At 36.8% G+C, this 20,962-nt stretch overlaps 1 pseudogene; it reads right to left on the reverse strand.

Annotated features, from left to right (window-relative positions):
- Positions 1-20,962, reverse strand: part of LOC120196846 — a 49,549-nt pseudogene that overhangs the window by 1,599 nt on the left and 26,988 nt on the right.

Below are 20,962 nucleotides of genomic sequence, written 5' to 3' on the forward strand. Positions count from 1 at the left end.
CAATAGCATATTCATTTAGTTATACAATTACACTGAACTGAATTGTTTTCGAACTAACATGGTTCTCACCTCATCAAATGCTTCGAATATGTCGATACTTGGCTGATGAATGGTGCACACAACTGTTCTTCCAGTGTCCACTGTGTTCCTAACTGTTCTCATAACAATTGCAGCAGCTCTTGCATCAAGCCCTGAAGTTGGTTCATCCATGAAAATGATAGAGGGATTTGCTACAAGCTCAACCGCTATAGTAAGCCTTTTTCGGTGCTCAGTTGATAAACCATTTACACTAGGTAAACCAACTTGTGCTTGCCTCAATGGATTCAGTTCCACAAGATCCATGACTTCGTCTATGAACATCTGATAACATAGTATTAAATAAAATCAACAACTAAATTTGAGCAAAAGTAATCGTTAGGACAACAACGTGTTATTTTGTTGGCTTCTGTTGTCGGGATCATTAGGAAAATGTATTATTGCCCGAGTAAAAACTTCTTGTAGCAAAGTATAGAAAGAGACTTGAAAAGGCTTAACGTTTCATGAATGCCAACCTTTCTGGTTTCAGCACCAACTTCTTTTGGTAGTCGAAGCCAAGCAGAATAGAGCAAGGATTCATACACAGTGACATGAGGAGAGTGAATGTCATTTTGCTCACAATATCCCGATACTCGAGCAAATGTTTCTTGCTTCTTCGGGAAACCTGAAACAGTGATGTTCCCCTCAATGTAACCACCAGTTTTTCTGCCAGCAAGCACATCCATCAGAGTGGTTTTACCAGCACCACTGACACCCATGAGAGCCGTGAGAACGCCTGGTCTGAAAGAACCACTAACACCCTTCAATAGCACCAATTTATCTTCATTGGCACCTTGTTCTTTTATTTCCTGTAATTTCAAACAATCCAATAAACTCTCTTATTTGGACACATTAACTGAACAGGTATATGATATTCATACATGGAATCTTATGTTACCTGCGGCATATCAACTGAATAGATAACATCGTCAAATGCAATTGAATGTGGCTCAAACGAAAGAACCATCCCCTTTTTCTTGTTCCCGATGGTAGCCTCGGCCACAGACAATGACTTGGATGAGATGCTTCTTTGAGTGTCATCTGGAACCTCTGCATTTCAGTTATATTTAGAATGTACACAATGGCTTGTACACAAGACCCAAGGATACAAAAACTAAACGAAACCTAGTACCTGGTCTAGTTATACTGCTTGAGCTACTTCCATTGTTTGATAACTGAAGCTTGTCACCAACTCCATCGGTTTGCTCGATCTCTTCTGGTGTTTCTGATATTACAGCCTGATTCTTCTCGAATGCTGCATATTTATTTGCAAAAGGGTAAAAGATTAGCTCTTCCTTCTAAAGAAGCATAAATTTAAGACATTTTAGGAGGTGTCAATAAAGCTATACTCACGCTTTAGATAGGCAAGGGCCAGAGTATACAAGAAGTTGAACAATACTATGAATCCAAGCAATCCTCCTACTCCGAACCAATACCACTTTGGATCATGGAAGAAACCCCTAGATTTCAAAACTTTAATTCCCAGTGATTCATTTGAGCCCGGAAGAGTCTTCAATATGAAACAAAATCTTAAATATCAGCAGATCGTTAAGAGATAAATCGAAAAATCGATAGACATTGCAAATTCGAAGCATTACTCGTCTCCACTGGTTTCCTAGGAATTCATTAACCATCAATGCATTTTGTCCATACATCAAAGGAGAAATCCAGTATCCCCATATCCACCATTTCTTTATGTCCTCTGTAACATTAAACAAAGAAAATCAAATATGAATTTTCATTTTTATCAAAATTTTGATTTTTTGGTGATATGTCCAAGACTTCTCATTCATACCTCGCGACAGGATAAAGCCACCCAATGCAAAAAGTATGAGCAAGGCAAATGCCCCGAAAGTGTTAGCAACGACCATGTTTATCACAGCTGCACCAATAAATCGGAACAATCCCGAAGCCATCTGATTAACTAAAACAAGGATGAGGTACTGCTTAAACAACCTGTACCAGAAAAATAACTTTCACCTCAATTTCTATCACAGTTAATAAACAAGAAATGGTACTATAAATGGTACTAGTCAAGTTCCCCTCGGAGTTTTTATCATCTATTCGTTTCTTTACCTTCCAACATTCGGATCCAATCCAATGACATAGTAGGTAAGAAATACCCATATGGAAACTTCTGCAAATGAGACAGGGATCTTGAGTATCCATGTTGGTAGAGCATATGCCCATGTAGGAAAGAATAGGAGGTCTCTCTGCTTATAGAAGACGGGAAGCTTAGCAATCGTCATCGATATCTCCGCCATCCCATTAAACATGATTGTAGCCAAGCCGAAAAACAAGGCCCCCATATAGATTCCTCCCCCTACGACCGAATCGCGTCTCATCTCGGTCCTCAGAAAGAGTGTCATGGTAATGAATGCCATCACTGTGAGCTGGTAGCACAAAAATAAATAAATAAATAAATAAATAAAGTTAAGAGTCACAGTTTAAACCTTAATAATGGTGGTACAATAATTGATTTTCATTAGTACATACTTCTATAAACTTGAAAATGTAAACGAAAGAGTTTCTCTTCATCAGAAGATATTCCCTGGATATGCAAGCTTTTAGCAACTCTTTCTTTCCAACACCATACATTTTGGTCGTCAAATTAGCTGGATGGCTCTTTGTTTTCTCATACGGAACACCAAGTTCATCTCTGAGTTTCTTTCCCAAGTGAAATGATTGGAATGCCTTGGAGAAGTTATCGGCCGTGACGAATCTGTAAGGTTGATCTTTACGTACCCAATACTGCTTTTGATCTTTCCTTGATGTAACCTGCAATGAACATAGTCGAGTTAAATGTGACAGAAGAGCAACTTTGGTCCCAATGGACAATGGATTAAAACTTACTTCTTGCAAGAAGTCGGCCACACCTTTTCTCTCCGGACATTTGAACCCCATTTATTCGAAGAAACTCAGCACATCTTCACGAGGACTGTGATATACTATCCGACATCAGAAAGTAGAATAATGTCATCAAAAAGATCATAAGTCTCTGGAGCTGGTTGGAGAAGAGAGATGACTGCAGTTTCATCAAGGATATGTACACTTTGCTTGAGGAGGTTCACTATTTGGAAAGTTGTAGAGCTGTCCAGACCAGTAGATATCTCATCCATAAACAGTACCTTTGCAGGTCCAACCATCAGTTCACCTAATTGGATTAACATATTTATATTTCATGGTAAGAAATTCAGGGTATTTACAGATTGAATGAATGGTTAATTTGATATCATGAATTACCTGTTGTGACACGCTTCCTCTGTCCTCCGGAGATACCCCTTAACATTTCATCTCCTACCATGGTGTCTGCACATACTTCCAGTCCTAACACCTTTATAATATAGTCGGTGATTACATTTGCTTCCTGACCTTCTGTTGCTACTGCCTGGAATATTAGAAAAGACAAAGCAAATCGTGATGAATGTGCGGTTATATGTGGTATATGTCTAGAGCGTAGATGAACATAGCGTTCGATAGATTATGCATGAATTGTTTGCAGAATTTTTGTTTATGTTCGTTTATTAAGCTAAATAAACGACTATGAACAAATTTTTTATGTTAATTTAATAAACCAACGAGCACGAACAAAAGTGTGTTTGTTCCGTTTATGTTCACAAATAAGTTCATTTATAAGCTTGTTTATCTTTTCCTTTTATTTTTTACATTTTAAATATTGGTGAAAATCGAAACTAAATTGAATATAGTGAATTATAGAGTTCAAACTGTGAAACATAAGGAACTAAATGACTAGTGACGTAATTTCACCATTTCTAAACATATAAACGAACAATTTTAGAAACATTCAAAAACATGTTGGCAAACAATAAATGAATATGAACACGAATATCTTCAAAAATAAATAAACGAACATAAACACGATATTAAAAATTTAGAGGAAGACCATTCAAACATGAATACATTCAAACAGAAAAATGAACACTGACCTTATTTGTTAAAACTCAGTTTATTTACACCTGTGTATATATATATATATGCCTAAATATTGCAATGGTACTTTAGTTCTTATTCTTACCTTCATGAAGACATCCATATCAGGATCAGGTTTAATGTTGGACCGTTTCTCTCTTCTTGACAACTCTTCTAACATCTCTGTACACCCCCCCCCCCCAAAAAAAACAACAACAAATTTCATGCTTTGAAGGGTAAAAAGAAGTATTCTTTTGGTACAAAAATGGCTGGAAATCAATCAAACTTACCATAACGATCTCCTACCCCTTGGCATCTAGCAGAAAAGGCCAAAGTTTCCCTCACGGTCATTTCTCCAATGTGAAGGTCATGTTGACTGATATAGGCAGCTGTTCTTTGTGGCACAAACTCATCCATGCCATGGCCGTTGTAAGTCACCGTCCCCGAAAACTGCAAGAGGAACTCACTCTCAAATTAGAAATCAAAATAATGAAAAATGAATTTAATTAATATCATTTGAAAGAAAAGTGAATATTGTCAAACACCTTGAGTGCAGGATCAAGCTTCCCAGCTAAAGCCAACAAGAGAGTAGTTTTCCCAGAACATGGAGGACCCAAAAGCAATGTCATCCTTTAATCATAAACGAGAACAACAATGATTTTAGTTTCTGGATAAAAATACAAGATTCATATATCGCCATTGTTATACCTGCCCGGTTTAATGATGCCACTGACATCATTGAGGATGGTCAGTGTGAGCACCATTTTTTTATTCAAAACCCCACCACCAGCCTATGCTCCACTCACCTGCTCCATACCTTGTTGTTCTCAAAGTTATGCAGTTTCCCATGCATGTGTTGGTCGACCATGACCAGCAGCCCCCATGCCAACACTTTGTCCTATAGCAGCTAAGACACCAACAAATGCTGCCTGCCCATGCCGTACAGTTCCCCATGCTGCTCCACCATGTTTTGTTTCTTCCTTTGTAGGGGATATATAACCCGAAAAAAACACAATGTAAAGGGAGTTCCGATTCGAACAGAAAAAAAGGGGGGCTTGTAACCATTCGAAAAAATCAATACACAAGGAAAATTTTCAGATTCAAGCATTTTCCATATGTTTCGTTAAAGGTATTTTTATTTACATGCATGCTTCATTTTCGAATAATAAAAAAAATTCAGAGAGGAGATTAAAGCTTACCGTGGTGATAGTCGGAGTAAATCCGGCCACCAAGGTACGGTGGTCGGCCATGGATGTTGTTTCCTCGGGCGAAGAAAAAAGGGGTTGATTTGCACCTCGATTTGTCGGGTCGAATGATGAGAGGCTTTCCGCGCCTAGCGAGCGTCGGTCGGAGTTGGAGTGGCCACCAAATCGGTGGCCAGGGAGTCGCCGGTCTAAGGCCCCACGGTGGGTGCCGCCATTCTTGTTGAAGAGGGGGGAGAGAGGAGTTTAAGAAAATAGTTCTGAATTTTTGTTTTGGTTTTCACGTGCAGAAACAAGGAGGGGATTACTAAACTTTTATAATTTTTGATCTAATTCAACATTGGGTCCCCATATTCTAAGGCTTTTTGGTTGGTTAACATATATTAATGGGTAAATCACGTATAAACCCTAAGCTTCAGTATGTTTATACTATGATCATTCTTTTTTATTTTATTCTGATTATGCATATTAATTTTATTAACTTTCAGATTCAGTCACTGTATTTTATGTTTATTCATTTTAGTCACTGTTTGGATTTTGTTTTTGTTTTATTATGATTTGGATGTGATATTTGTAATTTACTTATTTTAGTCATTTTTCTTATTTTCGATTAGGCTACTTTTTGTTGTTTTATTATATTTTAGTCTCATGAATATGTATATATGCATGTTTCATATTTTTGTCACATTAAATGCTTTATTTTGCTATCTTACATTTTGGTCCTTATTATGGTATGATTTTATTTTATTTAATCACTTATATTTGTGTGATAATTATTTTTGGGTCTTTTGCTTTTATTGTGTTTATATTTTACCATTCTAGTTTAAATTTTCATCATCTAGCATGATTAATATAATTTGGATTAATTGATTTTCTTTATTTGGTTGAATCAAATTATTTCAATCTTGAATTCTTGGGAGAAATTATTATATTCTTTTTATTTCAGTTGGAAAGAAGAATATTCGTCCTATATCATTTTAGGGAGTATTTTCTCTTCAATTGGAAATATGAGAATATTTTCTATTTTTCCTTAGAATTTTTGTTCTATAAAATTATATGGTTGAATTCGGAATAATGGAATCGTGATTTAAATATGTATTCGAATTCTTAGATTTCTATTAATTAGAGACAATATATAATCGATAGGTACCAATTTTGGGCGTTGTGGGGGTGTTCATCCTCCCCCACACGTAATCGACACCCCGAACCCGTTTTATTATTAAAAAATAAATTTCTGGTTACACGTAGATTGGTAAATATTTTAAAATGATGTTTTCTTTAAAATCTTTTAAAAGAAAATATTTAGGTATTCGACCTACCTAATCCAAAGGTCGATGGCGACTCCAAAACATTTCAAAATCCTTTTCAAAAGAAAACCCCAAGTCGTACTAAATTTTCCCCCACACCCGGGCGAAAAACGATGTCGACAGCTTGGCGACTCCACTAGGGAACTTAGAGGGTCAAGCCTTAAATCGATTATATATTATCTCTATGGTTAGAAATTAAGAATTCGGTTATATTTAATTTACGATTCATTTCAATTGTTATTTAATATCTTTGTATACTAATGTGTGCATTTGAATGATTTTCAGATATTAAAGTCTTGGATTCGCTTTAGTTCGTTTTTTTTGTGTGATTGTCTGTCAAAGGTTTGATAATTTCTCCTCACACACAACACTTGCATGGCATAACATAAGCTCTATACCCGAGCTCTTCCTTTTAAGTGAGAGTGAAAGCGACGTCTTTGTGAGAATTTATTCTCCGTATCAGACCTAACAAGTAGCTTTCGGGGTTCATATGTTCTATGTCTTCATGAGGATTTATTCTCCGTGTCAGGCATAGGGAAATGTGCCCCTTCAAATTGAACTCGATCCGCTTAAGCCTATAATGGGTGAGGATCGAGGGTTTGGCAGTCTAAGGGGACACCAACATCAAGGATAATTCGAGTATATTTTCCTCATAGAGCCGAAACCATGCATATAGTGAACCGTAAGACGGTCTCACCGTAGGTATAGTCATACCGAACCTCTGTCCGACAGTAGTTACCCAAACTAAGTGTACACAAAGGAGGAATGTTTATGAACCTTTACCTTTTTGCTTTATGTTCGTATAATATATATTTTTCTGAATAACAGCATGTGAACTAGATACCATGTGGTTAGGAATAATTTCTTGAATAATCATTGTGGGTAGAAAACATGTCTGGGTAGGAATGTTATTTAATTAAAAGCATGCTCGGGTAAATATCATGATGGGGTAGGTGTTATATTCATCTTTGAATAACATTTTTATCTATATCGATTGTTTTACATGTACTAACTATTATTCATTTCTTTTGTTTGTGTATACTAACTTATTTCTTTTGTTAGTGTCATTTTCATCTTCATTTGCATTGCATCAACATAATACAAAGTGTTGATTCGCAAGGGGATATCCAAGTGAAAATTTTGCACAAGAAGAGATCAAAAAAATTCAATTAAGCAGTCGCATACACAGACATGCGCCGAGGGATAATAGAAGTCCAGAATAACAGAATAAGACTTGTTCGAAGATCGTGCAGTATTCGAGACTGAAATCATAAATCCACTAACCCAAAGAGTAATCCAGTAGTGGAGTCTTATCTATAATCATCTCATTGCTTACCACCAAAGAATAACACACTAGTTTCAATATCGTCGATGCATTAATGGAGTTAGTTTATAGAGCATCCCCCAACCCATACCCGACCCGGATATGAGTCAGAGATACTACATTGACTTTAAAACACAACTCTTAATAAATAATAGTAAAATATTTAGTCTTATATAAAAAAAATACAATAATATACATACTGTAATATAGGTTTACCAAAATATTCAGAGCATACACAACTTAACCCTTTAATTACATGCCAACTGCTATTTACATAACAAAATGACCTACTGATTAAGTTGCTTCTGATCTGATGGTTGCAGGAGTAATACTGTCAAGCTGCTTCACCTGTCTCGTCTATTTCTTCGGATCCTACGTGTGAAACACTCACATGCTAAGTCATCGACTTAGTGAGGCAATAATAATAAAGCACATGTAATGAAGATATCATGATCATATGAGATGAGATGCAAACATGTACTTAATCCATGTAGTATACATCATTCATATCCATACCTGTAAGCGTATGACTTTAACATTCATGAATCTGTATTAATAAGTTTAATGGCCCATGATAGCATATTGAGAACCTAAGGTATCTGAGTAATGTGAGGTTGTGCACTATGCTGTCACCACAGCTCGTATAAATGCACCGAAGTGCCCCGTAGAATTGCACCGTAGTGCCATATCATGATGTCCATAAGGACCACATAGAATTCCTTAAGAATCATATACATATACTATGGATCAAGTATGTGTCTTTCAAGACTTCACACAGGTTCCAAAGAATATACATATGTCCTAAAGAACCGAATAGAATTGCACCGTAGTGCCATATAATAATGTCCATAAGGACCACATAGAATTCCTTAAGAATCATATACATATACTAGGGATCAAGTATGTGTCTTTCAAGACTTCACACAGGTTCCAAAGAATATACATATGTCCTAAAGAACCGAATAGACCCTCTACTCTTGGCATGCCAACTATACCTATAGTTCTCATCCACATAACATGGGCTTTTACATTTCACGTAGTCTATATCGCGTAGACATGTAATTCCTTACCTTTTCACATAGCTCATAACTTTTCCCATATATTCATGTCATATAATGCATTTCATATGAACTCATGTCATGTCTCATAATACAGAATATGCTCATGTATCAAGATATAAAATCTAGACTTATCACAAGTCTAGAATGAAGTATATTTCTATAATCATGCTATGCATATGCACTCACCTATATTTCTTTGCCTTTTCCTCGATCGATCCTACTTGTAGATTGTTCCCGAACTCGAGTAGGCTCGGTATCTACATAAACAAAATTTTCAAGATGATCATCAGATGTCTATGTCTTGAAATTAAGCTTTAATAGCTTACTAATTTAAGGACTTTATAGCTTAGTCTTTCTTTCTTTTCTTTCTCTTTTTTTTTCATGGGGGAATCGGTTCCCCCCCTAGGGGTATCGATTCCTCACTAGCATTCTGGAATTCATATTCGTTGAGGGGGTATCGGTTCCCCCATGGGGGTATCGATTCCCCTCTAGTATACTGGAAGTTCATATTCGTTGAGGGGGTATCGGTTCCCCTTGAATGGGTACCGATTCCCCTAGCCCGAAAATCCTAATTTGAGCTCGGAAATCATCCCATTTCAGCTCAAACATACATATCTCACTCTCTTTACTACTCTTAGCTTTCATACACTTACTTTAACTAATTATTATCCATTAAATACCTCTAAAACTTAGAAATCTAATTCTCCATGTAGAATTTAAGAATCCAACCCAAATTCCAATATGTTCTAATTTGAATTCTAACACCTCATACTTCTTAGTTAGCTTCTTGACAAGTCAAAAATCTTATTCAAACTTCAAAAACTCATTCCTATCAAAATTTCATCTAAAAATTCATTTTCCAAATCTATCTCTAAAACACTTATCTTGTTGTTTTAATGTCATATAAGCTTTCCTTTAGCTTATATACATCCAAACTTTCATTTCCAATCTTAAAAATCAAAGAAACTATCAAGGTTCAGATTCTTACCTTTACTTGCAAGCTCCACGTTGAGAGAAGGAAGAGAAGAAAATAAGGAAGAAGAAGAAATGGGAGGGTTCTGGAACCTAATGTCACACGTGGGTTCTCATATAACCCCATAACATTTTATTTTAATTAAAAATTCCTTACAAATGACCATTTGGTCCTTACCTCCATCTCATTTTACTAACCATACTTTTTAAACTATATAATTATTCTACTTTAATCACCAAATGTTGAAACTTTGCAAATTAATCACTCACCCGACATGGAGGATGTTACAAATCTCTCCCCCTTAAGAAAATTCGTCCTCGAATTTTCATTGCACGAACAAATGAGGGTATTGATGTCGCATATCTTCTTCACGCTCCCATGTTGCTCTTCTACTTTGTGATTTTTCCACACACTTTGACCAAAGGAATAATCTGTTCCTCAATTGCTTAACTTCATGTGCTAAAATTTGAATCGGTTCTTCCTCATAAGTCAAGTCAGGACGAACCTCAATCTCTTCTGGTGTCACGATATGAGAAGGGTCAGATCTATATCTTCGAAGCATTGAAACGTGAAAAACATCATGTATCTTTTCCATCTCAGGTGGTAAGGCTAGCTGATATGCTACAGGTCCTACTCTCTTTACAATCTCATATGGTCCAATAAACCGAGGACTCAATTTTCCTTTTCGACCAAATCTCAACACCTTCTTCCATGGGGACACTTTTAAAAACACTTTATCTCCAACTTGAAATTCAATTTCTTTCCTTTTAAGATCAGAATAGGACTTTTGCCGATCAGAGGCCACTTTGAGGTTATGCTGAATTTCTCGAACTTTCTGTTCTACATCTTGAATTAAATCCGGACCAAGAACACTTCGGTCTTTGAGTTCATACCAATTTAATGGAGTACGACATTTTCTTCCATATAATGCTTCATATGGGGCCATCTTTATACTAGACTGATAACTATTGTTGTAAGCGAACTCTGCCAGCGGTAAATACTTTTCCCATGATCCTTTAAATTCCATTACGCACGCTCTCAGCATATCTTCCAATATCTGAATAGTTCTCTCTGATTGCCCATCAGTCTAAGGATGAAAAGCCGTACTAAAGTTTAAACGAGTCCCCAACGCTCCATGCAAAGATTTCCAGAATCTAGAAGTGAATCGAGGGTCTCGATCAGAGACTATGGAAACAGGTACTCCATGCAATCTAATAACTTCTCTAATACAGCTCTGCATACTTTTCCATAGAGAAATCCGTTCTAACAGGGAGGAAATGCGCTGACTTAGTTAATCGATCAACAATTACCCAGATTGATTCTCTTTTGTTCGGAGTCAAGGGTAACCCCGAAACAAAATCCATCGTAACATTTTCCCATTTCCATTGAGGAATGAAAAGCGGTTGCAATAATCCTGATGGAACTTGATGCTCGGCTTTGACTTGTTGACATATCAAACACTTAGACACAAATTCGGTGATGCTTCGCTTCATCCCTGACCACCAAAATCGATTCTTCAAATCCATATACATCTTGGTTCCACCCGGGTGCATCGTTAACGGACTGCAATGAGCCTCTGTTAATATTTCTTTCTTCAAGTCGTCATTGTCGAGTATTACAATTCTTCCTTTACAATATAGATTTCCATCTGACTTAATCTCAAAGTCTTTAATCTCTTTGTTCTTTACTTGTTCAATTCTTTTCAAGCACATTTCATCTTTACCTTGCAATTCTCCTATTCGTTCCAACCATGCTGGTTTAAGGGTTAATTCCGCACAAAGACCACCGTCTCCCGTTAAAGATAATCTTGCATCCATAGCTCGTAAAGCTGCAAACGTCTTTCTACTCAGAGCATCTGCTACCACATTAGCCTTTCCGGGATGATAGTCAATTATCACATCATAATCCTTTAAGAACTCTACCCATCTACGTAGCCTCAAATTCAATTCTTTTTGAGTCATCAGGTACTTCAGGCTCTTATGATCCGTATATAAGTAACAACGCTCCCCATAAAGATAATGACGCCAAATCCTGAGAGCGAATACTACAGCAGCCATTTCTAAATCATGAGTGGGGTAATTCCTTTCATGTGGTTTCAACTGTCTCGATGCGTACGCTACCACTTTTCCTTCTTGCATTAATACACACCCCAACCCGTTATGGGATGCGTCACTGTATACTACAAAATTCTTGCCAGATTCCGGTTGAACCAATATCGGAGTTTCCGTCAGAATTCTCTTTAAAGCTTCGAAGCTTTCTTTACATTCAGAAGTCCAAACAAATGGTACGTTCTTTCTCATTAGCTTTGTTAGAGGCATCACAATCATCGAAAAATTCTTAACGAATCTTCGATAGTAACCGGCAAGTCCAAGAAAACTCCGAACTTCAGACACATTCTTAGGAACTTCCCAATCCATTATAGCTTTAACTTTCTGAGGGTCTACTCTAATCCCAACTGCCGAGATCACATGCCCTAAGAAAATTACTTCGTCTAGCCAAAATTCACATTTAGGCAATTTCGCATAGAGATTTTTTATCCCGGAGAATTTACAAAACTAGCCTCAAATGTGTGATGTGCTCTTCAATGGACTTCGAGTAAACCAGTATGTCATCAATAAAAACAACAACAAACTGGTCCAGATAAGGCTGAAAAATCCTGTTCATAAGATCCATGAAAGCAGCAGGTGCATTCGTTACTCCGAATGGCATTACGATGAATTCATAATGACCATATCTCGTTCTGAAAGCTGTCTTCGGAATATCTTTCTCCTGGATCTTCAATTGATGATAACCCGAACATAAATCAATCTTCGAAAATACCGAAGCTCCTTTTAGTTGATCAAACAAGTCATCAATGCGCGGAAGGGGATACTTGTTCTTGATGGTCACTTTATTGAGCTGTCGATAGTCAATGCAAAGGCGCATTGATCCATCCTTCTTTTTAACAAAATAACACCGGAGCTCCCCAAGGCGATACACTTGGTTGGATAAATCCCTTCTCTAACAATTCTTGTAATTGATTCTTTAACTCTTGCAATTCTTTAGGAGCCATTCGATAAGGTGCCATTGCAATCGGAGCTGTTCCCGGCATTATTTCAATTTGGAATTCTACCTCTCTATCCGGAGGTAATCCTGGCAATTCAGCAGGAAAAACATCAGGGAACTCTCGAACTATTGGAATTTCCTCTAACCTTTTCTCTTGAGCTCTTGAATCAATCACATTTGCAAGAAAACCCTGACATCCTTGTAGCAATAATTTCTTGGCAGACATCACTGATATTACATTTGCTAAAGGATTAAACTTTTCACTGCTCACACTTATCTCTATTCCTTCTGGACTTTTCAGAGTTACCTTTTTCAATCTGCAACTAACATCTCCATAATAACGGAACAACCAATCCATTCCCAGAATCACTTCAAACTCGTCAAAGGGTAATTCCATCAGATTAGCAGGGAATTCAATTCCCTGAACCTTTATGGGACACCCCTTACAGACTTTATTCACCCGGGCACTATGGCCTAACGGAGTTGTTACTATAATCTCATTACTCGTAGCTTCTAAGGGAATCCCCAACTCCTTTACTAACTTACTTGTAATATAAGAATAATTAGAACCCGGATCAATCAGTACCAATACTAATTTATCATACAACTGAAAAGTACCTGCTATAATATCAGGGTCATCACGGTCTTCACTTGTCTTTAGGTTGTATACTCGAGCAGTGGATCGAACTTCAGGTTGAGCAGAGAATTCAGACGGGTTCCTTCCTCTGCCTCTTCCTCGTCCTCTTTGTGAGGAAGAACCAGCTCTTCCAGATGGTGCCGGCTCACCAACAATCACGGGACAATCCCGGACAAAATGTACGGCATCTCCGCATCGAAAACAAGTCCCAACAGCCATACGACAAGCTCCATAATGGTTTTTCCCACAATGCTGACACTGTCTCCCTTGACCCGGAGTAGATCTCCCAGCACCAGATTCCACTGACTGCGTCTGTCTAGGTCTTGCCTGACTTGCTCCCCTAGCAGACGATGCAACTGATTCTGATCTAGTTTGTGATCGAAATCCCGAGTCTCTTCCCCTTTTTGTTGGTGCTGAACCAGAAGAAGTAGTCGTCCTCTTTGATGTCTGAACTCTTGAGTCCCCAAATCTTTCATTCTGAGCCCTTTCAAGAGCTTTTGCACGATTGATCACCTCCTGGAACAAGGACAAGTTTAATACTATCAACATTTCTTTAAGTCTAGGGCGCAAGCCCTCCACGAACCACTCGCAAGCATCTTTTTCAGTAGGCACAAGCTCAGCTGCAAACCTGCTCAGCTTATTAAACTCACATTCGTACTCATACACAGAGCGGCTCATCTGCTTCAAATTCATAAATTCCTGCTTCATTTGGCGGATAAACTGATCTCCAATATACTTGTTTTTAAATTCTTCTAAAAACAAAGACCAAGTCAACTGGTCGGTTGACATCCTCATGGTGACGTTCGTCCACCATATCCTCGCCTGACCCCTCAATAAAGATACAGCTCCATCTAATTTCTCCACTTCAGAACAGTGGAGACCCTCTAACATGATTTTCAAATCATTCAACCAAAGATCCGCTGACACTAGACCTTCCTCAGCTTCTCCCTTAAATTCGAGAGCTCCTAAACTTCTTAACTCTTTTGCTACATTCATTCTTGGAGTTAGTGGAGCAGGAGGTTGAAGACGCGTCAGAATAGCGTCTAACGTTCTGAAGAACGTATCTTGATCTTGCACAGGCACTCCTTGAGATGCCTGTTCTTCAACTTGCCTGGCCAGGGCAGGTGAATTACTGCTTTCAGCATGCCTATCTTCTCCCGCTTCACTTCGGGAGCTATTATGTTCGGACATCTAATAAGAATAACCACATTATTCTATTAGCAAAACAGCATACTCATACTATACCAGATCAGAAGTTCTAGCTATTTGTTGGCATGTATTCCATTTAAAGACTCCATAGACTCTGGTTTATGCCTAGAATCAGCTAAACCATAGCTCTGATACCATTAAATGTAACACCCCCAACCCATACCCGACCCGGATATGAGTCAGAGATACTACATTGACTTTAAAACACAACTCTTAATAAATAATAGTAAAATATTTAGTCTTATATAAAAAAAGTACAATAATATACATATTGTAATATAGGTTTACCAAAATATTCAGAGCATACACAACTTAACCCTTTAATTACATGCCAACTGCTATTTACATAACAAAATGACCTACTGATTAAGTTGCTTCTGATCTGATGGTTGCAGGAGTAATACTGTCAAGCTGCTTCACCTGTCTCGTCTATTTCTTCGGATCCTACGTGTGAAACACTCACACGCTAAGTCATCGACTTAGTGAGGCAATAATAATAAAGCACATGTAATGAAGATATCATGATCATATGAGATGAGATGCAAACATGTACTTAATCCATGTAGTATACATCATTCATATCCATACCTGTAAGCGTATGACTTTAACATTCATGAATCTGTATTAATAAGTTTAATGGCCCATGATAGCATATTGAGAACCTAAGGTATCTGAGTAATGTGAGGTTGTGCACTATGCTGTCACCACAGCTCGTATAAATGCACCGAAGTGCCCCGTAGAATTGCACCGTAGTGCCATATCATGATGTCCATAAGGACCACATAGAATTCCTTAAGAATCATATACATATACTATGGATCAAGTATGTGTCTTTCAAGACTTCACACAGGTTCCAAAGAATATACATATGTCCTAAAGAACCGAATAGAATTGCACCGTAGTGCCATATAATAATGTCCATAAGGACCACATAGAATTCCTTAAGAATCATATACATATACTAGGGATCAAGTATGTGTCTTTCAAGACTTCACACAGGTTCCAAAGAATATACATATGTCCTAAAGAACCGAATAGACCCTCTACTCTTGGCATGCCAACTATACCTATAGTTCTCATCCACATAACATGGGCTTTTACATTTCACGTAGTCTATATCGCGTAGACATGTAATTCCTTACCTTTTCACATAGCTCATAACTTTTCCCATATATTCATGTCATATAATGCATTTCATATGAACTCATGTCATGTCTCATAATACAGAATATGCTCATGTATCAAGATATAAAATCTAGACTTAACACAAGTCTAGAATGAAGTATATTTCTATAATCATGCTATGCATATGCACTCACCTATATTTCTTTGCCTTTTCCTCGATCGATCCTACTTGTAGATTGTTCCCGAACTCGAGTAGGCTCGGTATCTACATAAACAAAATTTTCAAGATGATCATCAGATGTCTATGTCTTGAAATTAAGCTTTAATAGCTTACTAATTTAAGGAATTTATAGCTTAGTCTTTCTTTCTTTTCTTTCTCTTTTTTTTTCATAGGGGAATCGGTTCACCCCCTGGGGGTATCGATTCCTCACTAGCATTCTGGAATTCATATTCGTTGAGGGGGTATCGGTTCCCCCATGGGGGTATCGATTCCCCTCTAGTATACTGGAAGTTCATATTCGTTGAGGGGGGTATCGGTTCCCCTTGAATGGGTACCGATTCCCCTAGCCCGAAAATCCTAATTTGAGCTCGGAAATCATCCCATTTCAGCTCAAACATACATATCTCACTCTCTTTACTACTCTTAGCTTTCATACACTTACTTTAACTAATTATTATCCATTAAATACCTCTAAAACTTAGAAATCTAATTCTCCATGTAGAATTTAAGAATCCAACCCAAATTCCAATATGTTCTAATTTGAATTCTAACACCTCATACTTCTTAGTTAGCTTCTTGACAAGTCAAAAATCTTATTCAAACTTCAAAAACTCATTCCTATCAAAATTTCATCTAAAAATTCATTTTCCAAATCTATCTCTAAAACACTTATCTTGTTGTTTTAATGTCATATAAGCTTTCCTTTAGCTTATATAACATCCAAACTTTCATTTCCAATCTTAAAAATCAAAGAAACTACCAAGGTTCAGATTCTTACCTTTACTTGCAAGCTCCACGTTGAGAGAAGGAAGAGAAGAAAATAAGGAAGAAGGAAGAAGAAATGGGAGGGTTCTGGAACCTAATGTCACACGTGGGTTCTCATATAACCCCATAACATTTTATTTTAATTAAAAATTCCTTACAAATGACCATTTGGTCCTTTAGCTCCATCTCATATTTACTAACCATACTTTTTAAACTATATAATTATTCTACTTTAATCACCAAATGTTGAAACTTTGCAAATTAATCACTCACCCGACATGGAGGATGTTACATTGAGGGGCATCAGTTCCAAATATGAAGATCTGAGACGAAGTAGTGAGCTCGAAGATCATGCAACATTCGAGATCGAAATGATGATCCATCGACCCGAGGAGAAATCCAACAGTAGACTCTCATTTACGATCATCTCATCACTAGTTATCAAGGAGTGACATACTGGTTTCAACAATGCCGAGACATTATACAGAGTATTGAGGGGCATTTTCAAGGACGAAGGTCCAAGATGAAGCAGCGGTCCACTTCAAACTCAATATCTAATTGAAGGCATGTTTGTAAAGTGGACTGTCTTTTAATGTGAAAACTTTTATTTTTGGTGAAAATTATTCTAAGATATTCTTCGTTGGAATCAACATTTTTTGCATTTTTCCATTCGCATCTGTGCATTTTGCATCTGCATTTCATTTTTAAGCATTTCCACATAAACATGAAATTGATTTGCAGAGGATTCGATGAAGTGGTCCTAACCATATTGGGAATAGAAGCAGGAAGCTAAAATCAGTACAGTCGGAGCTTGTTCAGCTGGTTGTAGTACTGAGCCTTCTAAAAAGATCTGAGAAAAGAGTCCCCATATCCCGAGGGCTACGATGTTAATCTCGTGTACAATTACCACATAAAAAGCTCCAGGCATTCCTTTGAGGACAGTAAGGAACTGAAGCGCAAGCTGTTCTTTGTTGGACAATCAAAGAAGAATAGGGGCACTGAATTTATGCTACCTTCTAAGGTGGAATAATTGAACGAGTTTTAATCTTTAGTTATTTGAATATCGAATGAATTAAGGATTCTTTTAATTCTTCAAGAATTATAGATTTTTGACATATGACAAGATTAGACCTTTCTTAACCTGTCCAAATCCAAAATAAAATACCTTGATTCTTTACGAAAAAAAACTCACGGTCATTACCAAAAGACCAAATTTTGACATTACCTTTCCTTGATACACAAAGAGTCATACTCATACCTTTCTTTGAGTCAATAAAGTCGCACCATTGTCTTCCTAGACGCAAAACCAATATTTTTACCAATAAAACCTAAAGACATTGAGTACAAGATGTTCACTTGAGCATAAACCTTCCTACCATAAGACACAACTTGGGGCATCTCGCATCAATTTTCTGAAGATTAGCTTGTATAATTGAATCATGTTGGGAGCAAGAAGCAAAAAGGAGAATTAATTCGAAATAATTCTATCGTGCATTAATTACATTTTTTCATGTGGATAAAATTAATCCTGAAAATCTATCCTCCTGGGGATACCTGTAACATCCTCCATGCCGGGTTAGTGATTAATTTGTAAAGTTTCAGCATTTGGTGATTTAAGTAGAATGATGGAAGAGTTCAATGACTTATTTGAATTATTTTGTGTAGGATTGAATTATAAAGAATGAAGATTAGAAGGACAAAATGGTCTTTTTATAGCAATATAATTATTGGGGTTAGTATTATATTAACCACGTGGAAGAGTAGGAAATTAAAACAAGCTTCCAGAGTCATCTTCTTCTTTCTTCTTCTTCATACGTGATACCCAAGCTAAGGTAAGATTTTCTTGTTAGTGAATTTCTTGATGAATTTATGGTTGATTCATGACCATTAGGCAATAGTTAAGCTTAAAGGAAGTTTAAATTGTTTTAAAACCTCAAGAGGAGAAGTATATGAAGAATTAAATAAATGAAGTAGAAAAGTGAAATCTTAGATTAGAGTTCATAATAAGAATTGGAAGTGAGATTTGACTTGTCATCAAGTTAATTAAGGGATATGAAGTGTTAGAATTGGAATTAGAACACCTTGAAAATTTAGTGTGATTCATGAATGCCACGTAAATGATGGGATTTTGGGTTTAAAGAAGTGATTATAGAATAGAAATGAGTTTAAATAGGTATATGGACGTTAAGAATATTAAAGGAAGTAAAATATGAAGGTTTAAGCTGAAATGAAGTGATTTTCGAGCTCAAAATAGGATTTCTGGGCTAGGGGAATCGATACCCATTCAAGGGGAATCGATACCCCCTCAAACGAATATGAATTTCTAGAACGCTAGAGGGGAATCGATACCCCCAGGGGGGAACCGATTCCCCCATAATAAAAAAAAGAGAAAAGAAAGAAGAGAGACTAAACTATCAATTTCTTAAATTGGTAGGCTATTATAGGTTAATTTCAAGACTTAGGCATCTGATAATCATCTTGAAAATTTTGCTTATGTAGATATTGAGCCTAATCGAGTTCCGGAACCATCGACAAGTAGGATCAATCGAGGGAAAGACAAAGAAATCTAGGTGAGTACATATGCATAGCATGAATATGTATTTTATTCAGTTCTAGACTTGTGATAAGTCTAGATTCAATATTTTGATACATGATCGTAGTTCATATGATGATATATGACATGAATCCATACCATATGCATTATGGGACATGAATATGAAAGAAAAGTTATATGAGTTATATGATAAAGGTATGGAAATAATATGTCTACTTGATATGAATTAGATAAATTATGAAAGCCCATGTTATGTAAATGAGAACTATAGGTATAGTTGGCATGCCAAGGGTAGAGGGTCTATGTGGTCCTTCGGGACATATATGTATTCTTTGGAACACGTGTGAAGTCTGGTGAGACACATACTTGATCCTTGGTATATGTATATGATTCTTAAGGAATGATATGTGGTCCTTCGGGACATATATGTATTCTTTGGAACATGTGTGAGGTATGGTGAGACACATACTTGATCCTTAGTATATGTATATGATTCTTAAGGAATGATATGTAGTCCTTCGGGACATATATGTATTCTTTGGAACATGTGTGAAGTCTGGTGAGACACATACTTGATCCTTGGCATATGTATATGATTCTTAAGGAATGATATGTGGTCCTTATGGATATTATTATATGGCACTACGGTGTAATTCTACGCGGCACTCTGGTGCAATTCTACGTGGCACTTAGGTGCAATTATATGAGCTGTAGGGACAGCATAGTGCACAACCTCACAATACTCACATACCTTAGGTTCTCTGTATGGTACCATGGGCTAATGAACTTACTAAGGCGAACTTATGAATGTGAATTTTGATAAGTATATGTGTAAGAAACATGGTTTTGGTTATTGCATTGTTTATATACATCTTATTATTGCAACCCATCTCATTTTGGCAATTACTTTATATTTATTGATATTATTATTATATTACCTCACTAAGTCGATGACTTAGCGTGTGAGTGTTTCACACGTAGGATCCGATAAAGTAGACGATCGAGATTAAGCAGTTGGACAACATTACTCCTGCAACTATCAGATCAGAAGCAACTTAATCAGTAGGTCATTTTGTTATGAAAATGGATGTTGGCATGTAATTAAAGAGTTAAGTTATGTATGCTATGAATATTTTGGTAAACTTATATTACCATATGTATATTATTATATTTTTCGTAATATAAGTCCAAGTATTTTACTATTATTTGTAATGAGTTGTATTTTAAAAGTCAATGTAATATCTCTGACTCGTATCCGGGTTGGGATACGGGTTGGGAGTGTTACATTTAATGGTATCAGAGCTATGGTTTAGCCGATTCTAGGCATAAACCAGAGTCTATAGAGTCTTTAAATGGAATACATGCCAACAAATAGTGAGAACTTCTGATCTGGTATAGTATGAGTATGTTGTTTTTGCTAATAGAACAATGTGTTTATTCTTATTAGATGTCCGGACATAATAGCTCCCGAAGTGAAGCGGGAGAAGATAGGCATGCTGAAAGCAGTAATTCACCTGCCCTGGCCAGGCAAGGTG

This window comes from Hibiscus syriacus, unplaced genomic scaffold (assembly GCF_006381635.1).
Source record: "Hibiscus syriacus cultivar Baekdansim isolate YM2019G1 unplaced genomic scaffold, ASM638163v2 tig00004742_pilon, whole genome shotgun sequence".
Taxonomy (NCBI): domain Eukaryota; kingdom Viridiplantae; phylum Streptophyta; class Magnoliopsida; order Malvales; family Malvaceae; genus Hibiscus; species Hibiscus syriacus.